A 12,481-nucleotide genomic window follows, 5' to 3' on the forward strand; every position below is an offset into this window, starting at 1 on the left:
TAGATACATTGAATTATACATGTTCAATAACATCTGGATATATTCAATATATATATTTAATAATACCTAGAGATAATTCATATGAGGCCCAGATACTATTTTTATTCTTAGCACTTTATTATTCATATAATATTGAATATATAGAAGATATATTGAATTATATATATTCACTAATATATAGGTAATACATATAATATATAGATATTATTTTCTATATATAATACATTTCTTATTTTCCTTAAGTCTAGTAGAGAGGAGGGAAGAAGTCAGGGGTTCATCCAACATTCCCCACTCTAGTTTGTAGAGAAAAGCTGGGATGTGGCACAGCTGTGGAAGCACTTAGGGCATGGATATACAGATAAACAAATCTACAGATTTATAGATCTATATAGATACACTATATAGATATATCTACATATAAATTACATACAGTCATATGTACATATATCTATGTTAAACATATTTAAATAGATATTTTATGTATTCAAATAGATATTGTATCTATATAGTTATATCTATATATTATATGTAGATGTATCTGCATATATTAAAAATATTCTGTATCTATAGATATACATTCAATATCTATTGAATTTAAGTTTACATATATGCCCTAATACATCATATTATCACAAAAACACACACATATGAGATAATACATTAAATTAAACCTTTTCTGGCTGTAAATAAAACCCAACCCACCCCAAACCCTGCAGGACCCCAGGGATTATTCACATCACCTGAGCCTGACTCACACTGGTTTAAGCACCAGTTTAAGATCCAGTTGGTTGAATCCCCCAAATCCTCAGGATATTAATTTTCCTGCCTTGCTGCTCTCAGCTCACCAAAGTGGTCACACACCTATCTCTTCTTTACAATTCCTTAGGGATGGCTGAGCTCTGAACTTTGGGAGCCTCCAAATGCAGATGCTGTATCAGAACATCCCCACTGAGGCAGGTTGTTGGAACAGGATGATTTTAAGGTTCCTTCCAATCCATTCCACGAATCTATGATTTTTGCAAGGATTTTGGCAAATGGCAGCAGAACTCATCTCATTCCCCAAAGGGAGTGGGGCTGAACCTCCTCTAACTTAAGAGTTGTTGTATTCTGGAGGGAGATAACTGACCTCAGGGTGGTCTCCAAGCAAAGCTTCTGCAGAACATCTCCTCAGACTGCCAAAGCCCAAAGGGCCACCGGACTGAAGCCATGGAATCATCACAGAATGATTCAGGTTGAAAGGGAACTTCAAAATCCCCAAGTTCCAATCCCCCTCCATGGGCAGGGCCACCTTCCAGTAGAACAGATCACTCCAGGCCCATTCAAGCTGGCCTGGAACACTTCCAGGGATGGGGACTCCCAACCAGGAGAGCTCAGTTTGAGCTCAATGGAAGCTTGGCCACCTCCATTTCTACCCTCTGGGTAGTGCAAATGTCCAAGCACTGATGTCCCCTTATAGTTTTATAAAAATAAAGTTTTAATATATTTTTAAAATATTTATTATAATATTTATTGTATTTATTGTTTATCATATTAGGCAGAATATTTATTATATTATGGAAACCTTAAGAGATTTAAAATTTAAGGGAAATTATATTTTATACAGAAAAACCACACCCACACAGAAGAGCGGGGAGGGAACTCAACTTCCCAACCTTCACTTGCAGGAAAACCCTTTTTATTCCCTCTGAATCCAAGTTGTTGCTCCTAAGTGCTTGTGTGGCCCCAACACAGCCACCAGTGTGTGTGTCCCCCTCCCTCTTAGTGACATCCAAGACGGTGGTGGCGGGAAAAAGCCACCGGCGAGGGCAAGGAGCCAAACGCCCACTCGCTTTTCATCGGCAGCGGGATCCCAGCTCTCCGTGGAATTGTTAGCCTAATGGAAAGGACGGCCTTTGGAAATGAACTGTATTGACAAAAGAGGATAAAATTAATGAGATAATAGCCGGGCCAAGGACCTGAAGAATACACTGGGCCCCTCGACACGAGGGCCTTGTAATTCCCTTTCTGCCGCGCATCCTGCGGATCTAAAGAGTCCTCCCGTCCGTCCACAAGGCCCCGCTCCGGCAGGAAATTTCATTAACGCTGGAAAATAGGAAAGGTATTAAGCGTGGATAATGAAGGCTAGAGTGTGAACAGTGCCTTAAGATAGTCTTCTTTCTAGCCTTTGTAATGGGAGGCATGAACTTTCCCTTCAAATCCATTTCTAATCCATTTGAAATACTACAGCAAATTATCTCCCCTTCAGCCCAAGAGCGGCCGGCCAATTTACTCCGAATAGAAGTGACAATGCTCCGGAATTTATCGCCATAACCTTGACTACACAAGGTTGAGGGTTGTCTTTCCCCCACCCCCGGGGTGGACAGCGAAAGAAAAATTTTTAATGAAGAGGGGGTGGAGGAACGATATAAAAATGTTTTAAAAACGGTGGCATAGCTGGCGCAGGTTTGACACCAACTACAGGGAAAATTAGAGTCTGGTGCTAAAAATGTTGCAAAGTGAGGTCCCAGGCTGATAAAACACTTGAGGCCAGGTTGGATGGGGCTTGGAACAACTTGGGCTAGTGGAAGGTGTCCCTGTCCATGGCAAGGGTTTGGACAAGATGATCTCTAAGGTCCTTTTCAACCCAAACCATTCCATGATTCTGTAGGATGAGTTTGGGCTTTTCCAGTGCATCTCTTGAAGCAGCAGCAACTTTACCTCACTCTGACCATGTCACACTTCTGCTCAGTAGGTGCTCGTGTTGACCAAGTCTGATTTTCCAGGATCAAACAACATCCTGCTGTGTCCTTCAAGAATTCCAGAGGCATTTAGGTGGGGAAAGCTCTTCAGGATCATCCAGCTCAACCATTCCCCCAGCACTGCCAAGGCCACCGCTAAGTCATGTCCCACAGTGCCACAACCACACACATGTTCAATTCCTATGGGGATGGGGATTCCACCAGTGCCTTGGGCAGCCTGCCTGACCTTTCCATGAAAAAAGCTTCCCAATATCCAAACAACCTCTCCTGCCACAACCTGAGGCCTCTTTTCCTGTCTCTTGTTCCCTGGGAACAGATCCCGATTCCCAGCTGGGTCTACCCTCCTGTCAAGGAGTTGTGGAGAGCAAAAAGGTCCCCACTGAGTCTCCTTTTCTCCAGGCTGAGCCCCTTTCCCAGCTCCCTCAGCTTCTCCTGGTGCTCCAGACCCTTCTCCAGCTCCATTCCCTTCTCAGAATGGAGCTCCAAATCTCTCAGAATGGAGTAAAAATCATCAAAACTTCAGCCAGGAGCCAGCAAGATGCTGGAAAAATACATTCCCTCTTCAAATAATCTATAAAAAGAAAAAAAACCAGGAGATCTCCAAGCCAACATGGAAAATTAAGGTTGAAAACAAGGATGAGTCGCTCCAGCGTGCTCAGATTTAACACCCCCATCCCCTCATCAACACAAGACCACATGATCCAAAAAAATCCCACCCAAACCCCTGCAAAAATTCCCCTATACTTGAAATATAAAATTTTTAGAGTATTTGATGTCTCTAAGTTTAACACAACCCCACGAGCAGAGCAGGAACATCCCGGCGGCGTTCCCAGCCGGCTGAAACGGAGAGGATTTCCTGGCACTGGCGGCGATACAAGTGGCTCTTAAAGAATGGTTTTCTTTTACTACTGGATTTCTTCTTTGGGCTTAGCTTATATTTTTTTCAAAAGTAATCCTTACATAGTCAGAAATCACATTTGCATGCTGGCATTTGAATCCCGAGGAAAGAGCGGATCATCGCGGGGGCAATGGTTACGGAAAGCAACAGGGAGAGAGGTGAGGAAGGAGGGAGCTCGTTCGCGACAAGCCTGGAAGGTAGCAATGGAAAATCCTCATTCAGGAGAAAAAAAAACCCAAAAAATTACATTTTCCTCAGTCATTCATCATTCCTTAGCAAACAACAAAGGATTAAGGGTTAAAAGTGTTCCACAAGCACACCAGGAAAGCTCCAAAGACGCCTCTTGGAAGCTTCTCCATCTCTATCCTCACCCACCAGATCCCTGAAGATCCCAAATCTATAGCTAAAAGCAAGTAATTCCACTGAAATGTTTGATTTATGGGATTTTTACCAATATTGATGCTTTCTTCTTAAAGTGATAAAGGTTAAACCTCAAATAAACACTTTCTACATTATTATTTAATTTATTTACAGAACCTGATTGGGATAATTCAAATAATTAAGTCCACTGCTGATGATATTTGAGGTTGGAAAAGTGATTGGAAATTAAAAATAGAAAGGGATGTGTCCTTTCCCAACATACATCCGTAAATACAGAGGATCCATTAGTTTTAAATACACAATGACCAGCAAAATTAATTAATTAAAACTAATCAAAAATTAATTTGCCCATAAACAATTCCCTCCTTTCAATAATTACTTCTAATTATGAAACAAACACTTAAAAAAAAAACCCCATTTTAATTTGGTTGAATTGAATCTGAATTTCCATTCAAATGCAGCTTAATGTTAATCGCAAGGAAAAAAAAAATAATAATCCAGCCCAGATCTCATTTAGCATTTTCAAAACCTGGGAAAAATTAAGAATTTCAATGAGCACCTATTAAGCTCCTTAATTACCTAAATAAAGATGTACCTTCCCAATAAATCCCCCTGACCTGGAAAGGAAAATAGTTGCAAATAAATTTAATGGTTATCAACCAATGAGAACAGAGATTCCTCAAAAAAAAACAAACCCAAAAACCTAAAAATATTAGAAACATGGGATTACATCTGCAATGAAGTGTTGAGGAGGGTTTTTTCGTGGTTTTCCCCAGTTTCCATATCCCATAGAAGGATGTCTCTTCCCAATTCTTACATAGACTTGATAGCTTTTCAAATAATTCCACTTGGAAAGACCCAGGCATGAACAAAATATCCCAATCTCCTTGCAGTGGTTTCTCAAAGGGCTGTAAAATTTACAGGCAACTTGGGCTAAACTGAGGGGGAGCATTCCATGGAATCTCCATGGGGGAGAATCATGGAATGATTTGGGTGGGAAGGGACCTTCAAGATCATCCAGTCCCATCCCCTGCCATGGGCAGGGACACCTTCCACTATCCCAGGTTGCTCCAAGCCATGGACACTTCCAGGGATGAGATAGCCACAGCTTCTCTGGGAATTCCATTCCAGCACTTCCCCACTCTCACAGGGAAGAGTTTTTTCCAATATCCCATCTATCCCTGCCCTCTGGCAGTGGGAAGCCATTTCCCCTTTCTCCTGTCCCTCCATCCCTTGTCCCAAGTCCCTCTCCAGCTCTCCTGGAGCCCCTTTAGGCACGGGAAGGGGCTCTGAGGTCTCCCTGGAGCCTTCCTTTCTCCAGGCTGGACATTCCCAGCTTTCCCAACATTATCCAGAGCAAAAGGGCTCCAGCCCTTGGAACATCTCCATGGCCTCCTCTGGATCTGCTCCAGCAGCTCCACGTCCCTCTGCTGTTACACCCCAGAGCGAGAGGCAGCTCCGCAGGTAGGATCTCACCAGAGCAGGATGGAGGGGCAGAATTCCCTCTCCTCCTGCTGCCCACACTGTGGGATGAACTGAGGACACAGGGAAGTTTGGGTTCCAGCACAAATGGATGAGGCACATTCAGTTTTTCAGCCACCAACACCCCCAAATCCTTCTCAGGGCTGCTCTCAATCCATTCCCCATCCAGCCTGGGTCTGTTCTTGGGATTGTCCTATCCACTTGCAGGACTTTGGCCTTGGTCTTCCCGAGGTTTGCACTGTCCCAGTCTCTAACAGTCCCTCTAGATGCCATCCCTTCCCTCAAGTGTCATTATTGCCTCCCACTGGATTTATTGCCATTTCCTTCTGAAAGACATTCAGCTCCACGCTGCCATTCCCTTTCATCTCTCGACTGTGTCCATGAAAAGCCAGAGCTCCACACAGCACTTGGCAGCTCCTGCAGGGCTCATGATCCCGCTTGAAGCCAGAGAAAGCCCTGAAATCCTGCCAAAACCTTCCAAAAAACACAGGAGATCCAGTAACACCTCGAGGAGCTCAGAGCAGTGGGAGAGGAGAGCTCATTTCTCTGTCCCCGTTTCCTAAATCCTTACTATTGTTTGTAACCCAAATCATTCCTGCAGGAGATAGAGAGCCTGGATACAAGCCCAGCTCCATGCGCCAAGCACAAAAAACAGGGAAAGAATTTGTGACTGGCTGTGCTCAAGGATTGGTGCAGCCAGATAAGGAGGGTAGGGATGGAACTGTCCTGGGAGAGCTGGGGGTGTCCAGCCTGGAGACAAGAAGAGAGAGAGACCTCAGAGCCCCTTCCAGTGCCTGAAGGGCCTCCAGGAGAGCTGGAGAGGGACTTTGCCTAAGGGATGGAGTGACAGGGAATCCCACTGCCAGAGGTCAAGGAAATATGGGATATTGGGAAGGAATTCTTGGCTGTGAGGGTGGGGAGGCTCTGGCACAGGTTGTCCTGAGGACCTGCAGCTATCTCATCCCTCAAAGTGTCCAAGGCCGGGTTGGACAGGGTTTGGAGCAACCTGGGATAGTGGAAGGTGTCCCTGCCCATGGCAGAGGGGTGGGACCCTCCATATGCCTTCCTGCCCAAATCAGTCTTTAAGCCTGTGCCAGGGCCTCACCAGACTCACAGGGATGAACTTTTTCCCAGTATCCCATGTAACCCTGCCTTCCTTCCTCCACCACTGCCCTGTTCCAATGCTTGACAACCCTTCCCATGAAGAAATTCCCTGATATCCAATCTACACCTCCCTTGGCACAACTTCAGGTCATTTCCTCTCATCCTCCCCACTCCCTGACAGCCTAAATCCAAACCATCTCCTTGGTATCTCTCCAGCCCTGGGCCTGATCCCACCCACAGCAAGCCACGGGAGGATCCTCAGAAACAATTCCAACTTCTCCAGCAAAGTTTGCGCTATGAAAATGCCTCCCTGGAGTTGAGACAAAAGACCCTCTGGAGAAGACAATTTCCTAACATAAAGCTGTTTTCAAGGTAGGTCAAGTCACAGCCCAAACCCCCCTGCCAAGGTCCCGTTAAACCGCTTAGGCAGAGCCTGAGAATGGAAATGCTGACGGTCCCTAATACTCGGCTTTCCATCCCGCTGCTCTAATGCCGGCGGTGCACCAGTGATTACACCGGGAAGACCGGGAACTATTGTCCCGTTAATTAGATTCCTTTTACCCCCATTAGCTCAGGCGATTGGACAAAGTTCATTAGGGTTTAACTCTGATTAGCTGAAATGGAGCTTGCGGCATTCCAGGCAGGCGCTTAGTGGCTCCGTTTGGGAAACTCCAGGACCTGTGTCCACGTGGATTAATCCTTAATCCCTCCCAGACAGTGTCCTACCACCCTCAGTGATGGGCTAAAACCAGAGGGAAAGCGAGAGCAGCTCCTAGACCTTCCCCTGTCCTGGCACAGAAGTGATATTCCTCCCTCTGCTCATCTCTGTAAATCCCATTTCAGAGCTCTGGATGTGCTCCAAGCGCTGGAATATCCCAGGAAGGCTAATTGCCGAGGATCTTTCCAATGCTGTGTCCGTATCCCGACCCAAACGGCTCCAACTCTGAATATTTATCACAATAAGCAGTCAGACACAGAGCCAAATCCCACTGGAGGCTTTCCCTCCTGCCTGCTTTCCAAAAATACCTGGGATAATTGCTTTTTCCAAAGATATTTTCCTTTTAAATGCTCTTTTCCTCACGCAGGAAACAGCAATAATACTATGAAAAGCCAGAACAGCTGATACATTTTAATTAAAGCAAATATCTCAGACAAGGAGCAGGATTCCATGGAAAAACAGGAACTCAGTATGGAAGAGGTTAAAGAAGTTCAGCAGGGCTGCGCTAAAGGGAATTATCTGCTGGGAAAACACCAGCTACTGGCTGCTTCTGGAAAACCCCATGCCCACAGCTTGGACTAGGGATGGATTCACATCCACAGGTGATGCATTTTAAAAACTAAATTTAAATTTGATTAATTAATTAAAATTTAAATTAAATTTAGCTACAAAGGCAGAGAAAACAGTGCATAAATTATTTTTTTTCCCTGAAGAATTGGTTTTCTTGACATTATATTAAACTTAAGGAATAAATAAGAAATTCAGATGTTAACTCCAAGCTTATTTCTCCAAATTTTAAGGAGGTGGTTGTATATCCAAGGATTTATCCTGTCTTGTGGTCTCCTTATTGTTTATAGGCTGATTCACAAAACAACTGGAGCAGCGTTGTCAGCTCTCATTCCTTGGCATGAATTCTCGGCATCCCTGTAATTCCATGATCCAGTAAATATTTATTAATATCAATGCTGTCTATGCCTCGATAAGCATATACATAACATATATGGATTCATGGAATCATTTAGGTTGGAAAAGATATTCAAGGCCATCAAGTCCAACCTGTGACTGATCCCAAACCTGTCACCCAGAGCACTGAGTGCCACCTCCAGGCATTCCTTGGACACCTCCAGGGATAAGGACTCCACCACCTCCCTTGGCAGCCCATTCCAACCCTCTCCATGAAGAAATTCCTCTTGATGTCCAACCTGAACCTCTCCTGGTGTAGTTTGAGGCCATTTCCTCTTGTCCTGTCCTTTGCTCCCTGGGAGCAGATTCCAACCCCTGCCTGGATCAACTTCCTCTCAGGGAGTTGTGGAGAGCCAAAGGTCCCCCCTGAGCCTCCTTTTTTCCAGGCTGAGCCCCCTCAGCTCCCTCAGCCACTCCTGGTGCCCCACATTTTTCCAAGCTCCATTCCCTGAATGCATTCCAGACCTTCAATGTCTGTCTTGTGAGGGACCCAAAATTCCAGCCAGGACTGGAGGTGTCCCAGCACTGCCAGAACAGGGGGATGGACTCTGCCCTGGGCCTGTGGACACAGCATGGCTGCTACAAGCCAGGTGCCAGTGGCTTCCTTGCCCACCTGGGCTCACATTTAGCCACTGCCACCAGCACCTCTGAGTCCCTTTCCGTCTCTCCAGCCCTTTATCCACAAGACTGGAGCATTCCATGAGGTTGTGATCCAAGTGCTGGATGCAGCACTTGGCTCTGTTGACCCTCACACCGTTGGACTCAGCCCATCCACCCAATTTCTATCCACATATGAAATACATATTATATATATTTTATAAATGTAGATATGCATAATTAATAAATATGGATCTAAAAAAATTTGGATCTGCTTCCAAGAGAAAGAGGGAAAAAAAAAAAAGGTCCAACACTTCTGAGAGTGTCAGTCCATCAGATACTCACCAGGAAGACACTTAAAGGAACTCAGCTCTGACTCAGAATATATGGAATGGATAAAAATGATTCAAAGGCCCCCATCAAGGGGCTGGGGGTTGGTTCCTCGTCCTAATTGCATCGCCTACATTCCAAAGGATATCGCTCCATTATTAAAGGGTCGGGACCATTTTATGTGCTCACATCTCTTCAATTGGAATTTGGATCAATGGATGCATTACAAGCTTTGCCTTTAAGAGCCTAATAAACAACAAGATGGAAAGGGAAATTCGCTGGAAGATGACGCTTTTAAAAATCCATTTCCAGGGGAGAAAACGGGACGAGGTGAAGGGGGGGTGCAACTGAACCAAAAAGCTGGAATTAAAGTTGAAAAGGTCAGGATAAACCTGAGAAAAAAGGGAATTCTGCCCCTCTGTCCCACTCAGGTGAGACCCCACCTGCAGAGCTGCCTCCATCCCTGGGGCTAACATCAGGAGGATGTAGAGCTGCTGGAGCAAGCCCAAAGGAGGACAAGGAGATGTTCCAAGGGATGCATCCTCTCTAGTTTAGGGACAAGCTGGGAGACCTGGGAATGTCCAGCCTGAAGAAGGCTCCAGAGGTAACTCAGAGCCCCTTACGGTGCCTAAAGGGAATCCAGGAGAGCTGGAGACGGACTTGGGACAAGAGATGGAAACCAAGACAAGTGGAACGGCCTCCCACTGCCAGAGGGCAGGGTTAGATGGGATATTGGGAAGAAATCCTTTCCTGTGAGGATGGTGAGACCCTGGCACAGGTTGCCAAGAGAAGGTGTAGCTGCCCCATCCCTGGAAGCGTTCAGGGGTGGGTTGGATGAAGTAACCTGGAATAGTGGAAAGTTGTCTCTGCCCATGGCTGGGGTTTGGAATGGGATGATATTCCCTTCCAACCCAAACTATTCCATGATTTTATAATGTGGATGTTTCCTAGAGATAGGTAAGAAGCTACATTTATAAAATAAATATAAATAAATAAATTTATTGGCAAAGAAAATAAATTTATCAACAAATAAAATAAAAGTCCTGGCAGCATTTGCACTTCCAAACAGCCCAGAGATGCTTTTAATCAGGGAAAATTTAAATTGTGGGGGAAAATTTGGGCAAGGGTTAGGTGATATAGGATTTTGATGGCTCCATCAAAACTTAGCATATTGTATTCAACATGTGCCCAAAGACCAAACAAATTAATTCTTGCTCTCTCATTAAGTCCAAATTAGTCCTTCCCACACCAGATTCATACAGAGCTGTCTCCCTCTGCTGACACCAGACCCAGAGCAATTCCCAAACACCTCACAAACATCTTCAGGCCAACCAAAAAAATAGGGAAAACTTCCTAAATGAACCCAAAACTTGACTCCAGTTCATAGTACTGACCCGACCCTCCACATGGTGGGATGTAACTTCCAAGGTGACTTCCACAGTATCATCATCCCCCTCTTCCCATTTATCCATGGAGAGGTGGATGGAAAAGGATTTTAATGATGCTCTAGTTTATCATTACTCATTATCATTACTGCTCTGGAACCTCTCTCACCAGCACCTCTAACTCATGTTCCCACTGAGGGTTTGGTCCTCATGAAGCTGCTCAACCTCCACCCCCACCCCAGCACTCCCAAATATCTCCATGTGGAGTATCTCCAATAGGTCCACAGAAAATCCGAAAATGCCACCTTCTGAACCAAAGCTGGATCTAATACCTGACTGGAGGGGAAAAAGGAACAACCAACCAGATGTGCTTCTGAATTTATAAACAGTCAACACCGGCACAAATGGATAAAGCAATGGCTGGAAGAACTGGGAAGGTTTTTGGCATCCCACAGCACACAAAAGCTGGAGGAACACTTTTCCTGGGAAGCCTGAAGAGCAGGAGAAGTTGTAAAGTTCACCATTATATAGAGCATTGGGAAAAGAAGCCCTCACAGAGCTTTTCCTAAGTTGATTTCCCTGGTTTTCACAGATGGGAAATAAAGGCAAAGATTCCCCTGGGAAGAACAGCACAGATACCCAGAAGCAAGGGATCTGCTGAGGGTTCTCCAGGGGCTGGAAGCTGGCCACCTTACCCTGTGCCTTACATAGATTTCCACCCACATCATTAGGAAATGTCTTTTCTCCCCTTATCCAACCCTAAATAATCATCCTAGAAATCCCTGTGACCAGAAGATCATAAAAAACCCCATATCCCTGGTTGAAACTCAGGAGAGAAGAAATAAAATCCATGACTTCAACATTCTGGATCCCTGTAATCAACACTAAGCCACTAAAACTGATTAGACACACTCTGTTGTCATGAAGATGGGACATGAGCTGGGACTGGTGTGAATTGTGGGGATTGCTCCTCTTCCTGTCCCCAGTGGAGCCAACCACAATCCAACTGGACCCAAGATCGGCATCCCACTGACAGGGAGAGGGCAGAAAGCAGAGCCTGGAGAAGAAGACAGCGAGATGGCCGTAATTTATACTCTCCTGCCTCTACTTTATGGCTTTCTTAATTCGGCTCCTGCTACTATTAATGTAGTTAATGTTGAGATTATATCTATTTTCTGGCGTCAGGCAGTGATTTATCCAAGCCATTTTTCCGGAGCCGGCTCCCACGCTGTTAAATCAAGCGACTGCCAATTAAGTGCTGACTGGGGAAGTGGATGCAATCTTAACAGAGATCTAACCACAAATTAATCCGGGCGTTCCAGTTCGCGAGGCCAAAGCGCTGAACCGCACCAAGCTGAGAAAACAGAAAACAAAAACATCCCCCAAAACAATGGGAAAAAATAAAATCTACCACTAACTTAGAGAAGAAGGAAATCATCTTTCCTAGTGGGATGGTGATCATCAGTCAAGCTTTGGGGGGGTCTTTGCTTTCAGGGCTGTCCTGGGATGAGGGGGCATCACCCAGTAATGAAAACCAGGCAGGAGGAGGAGCATGGATTGAGAATTCAAGGGGGAGTTTGGAAATATCTATTTGACAGACTAAAGGAGAGAATGGGAGCTCTTTGATCCACCAGCAACTCCGGGTATCCCAGAGTTCATATTGTCTCTAGGTTTGTAGGAGAGTCTAAACACCTGCCCAGAGTTAATTTTTGATGGGAAATCATAAAATCCTGAAATGGTTTGGGTTGGAAGAGACCTTAAAAATCATCTCATTCCAAACCCTCTGCCACAGGCAGGGATACCTTCCACTACACCAGGTTGCTCTAAGCTTCATCCAATCAGGCTCTGGACACTTCCAGGGATGGGGCAGCCACAGTTTCTCTGG

The 12,481-nt window shown here is 45.1% G+C and overlaps 1 protein-coding gene across 2 annotated transcripts in view; it reads right to left on the reverse strand.

The window, feature by feature from the left end:
- ZC3H3 (zinc finger CCCH-type containing 3) overlaps positions 1-12,481 on the reverse strand; it is a 126,885-nt gene that overhangs the window by 45,333 nt on the left and 69,071 nt on the right. The gene's annotated exons all lie outside the window — the stretch shown is intronic.

The sequence above is a fragment of the Parus major genome, chromosome 2 (genome assembly GCF_001522545.3).
Source record: "Parus major isolate Abel chromosome 2, Parus_major1.1, whole genome shotgun sequence".
Taxonomy (NCBI): Eukaryota; Metazoa; Chordata; class Aves; order Passeriformes; family Paridae; genus Parus; species Parus major.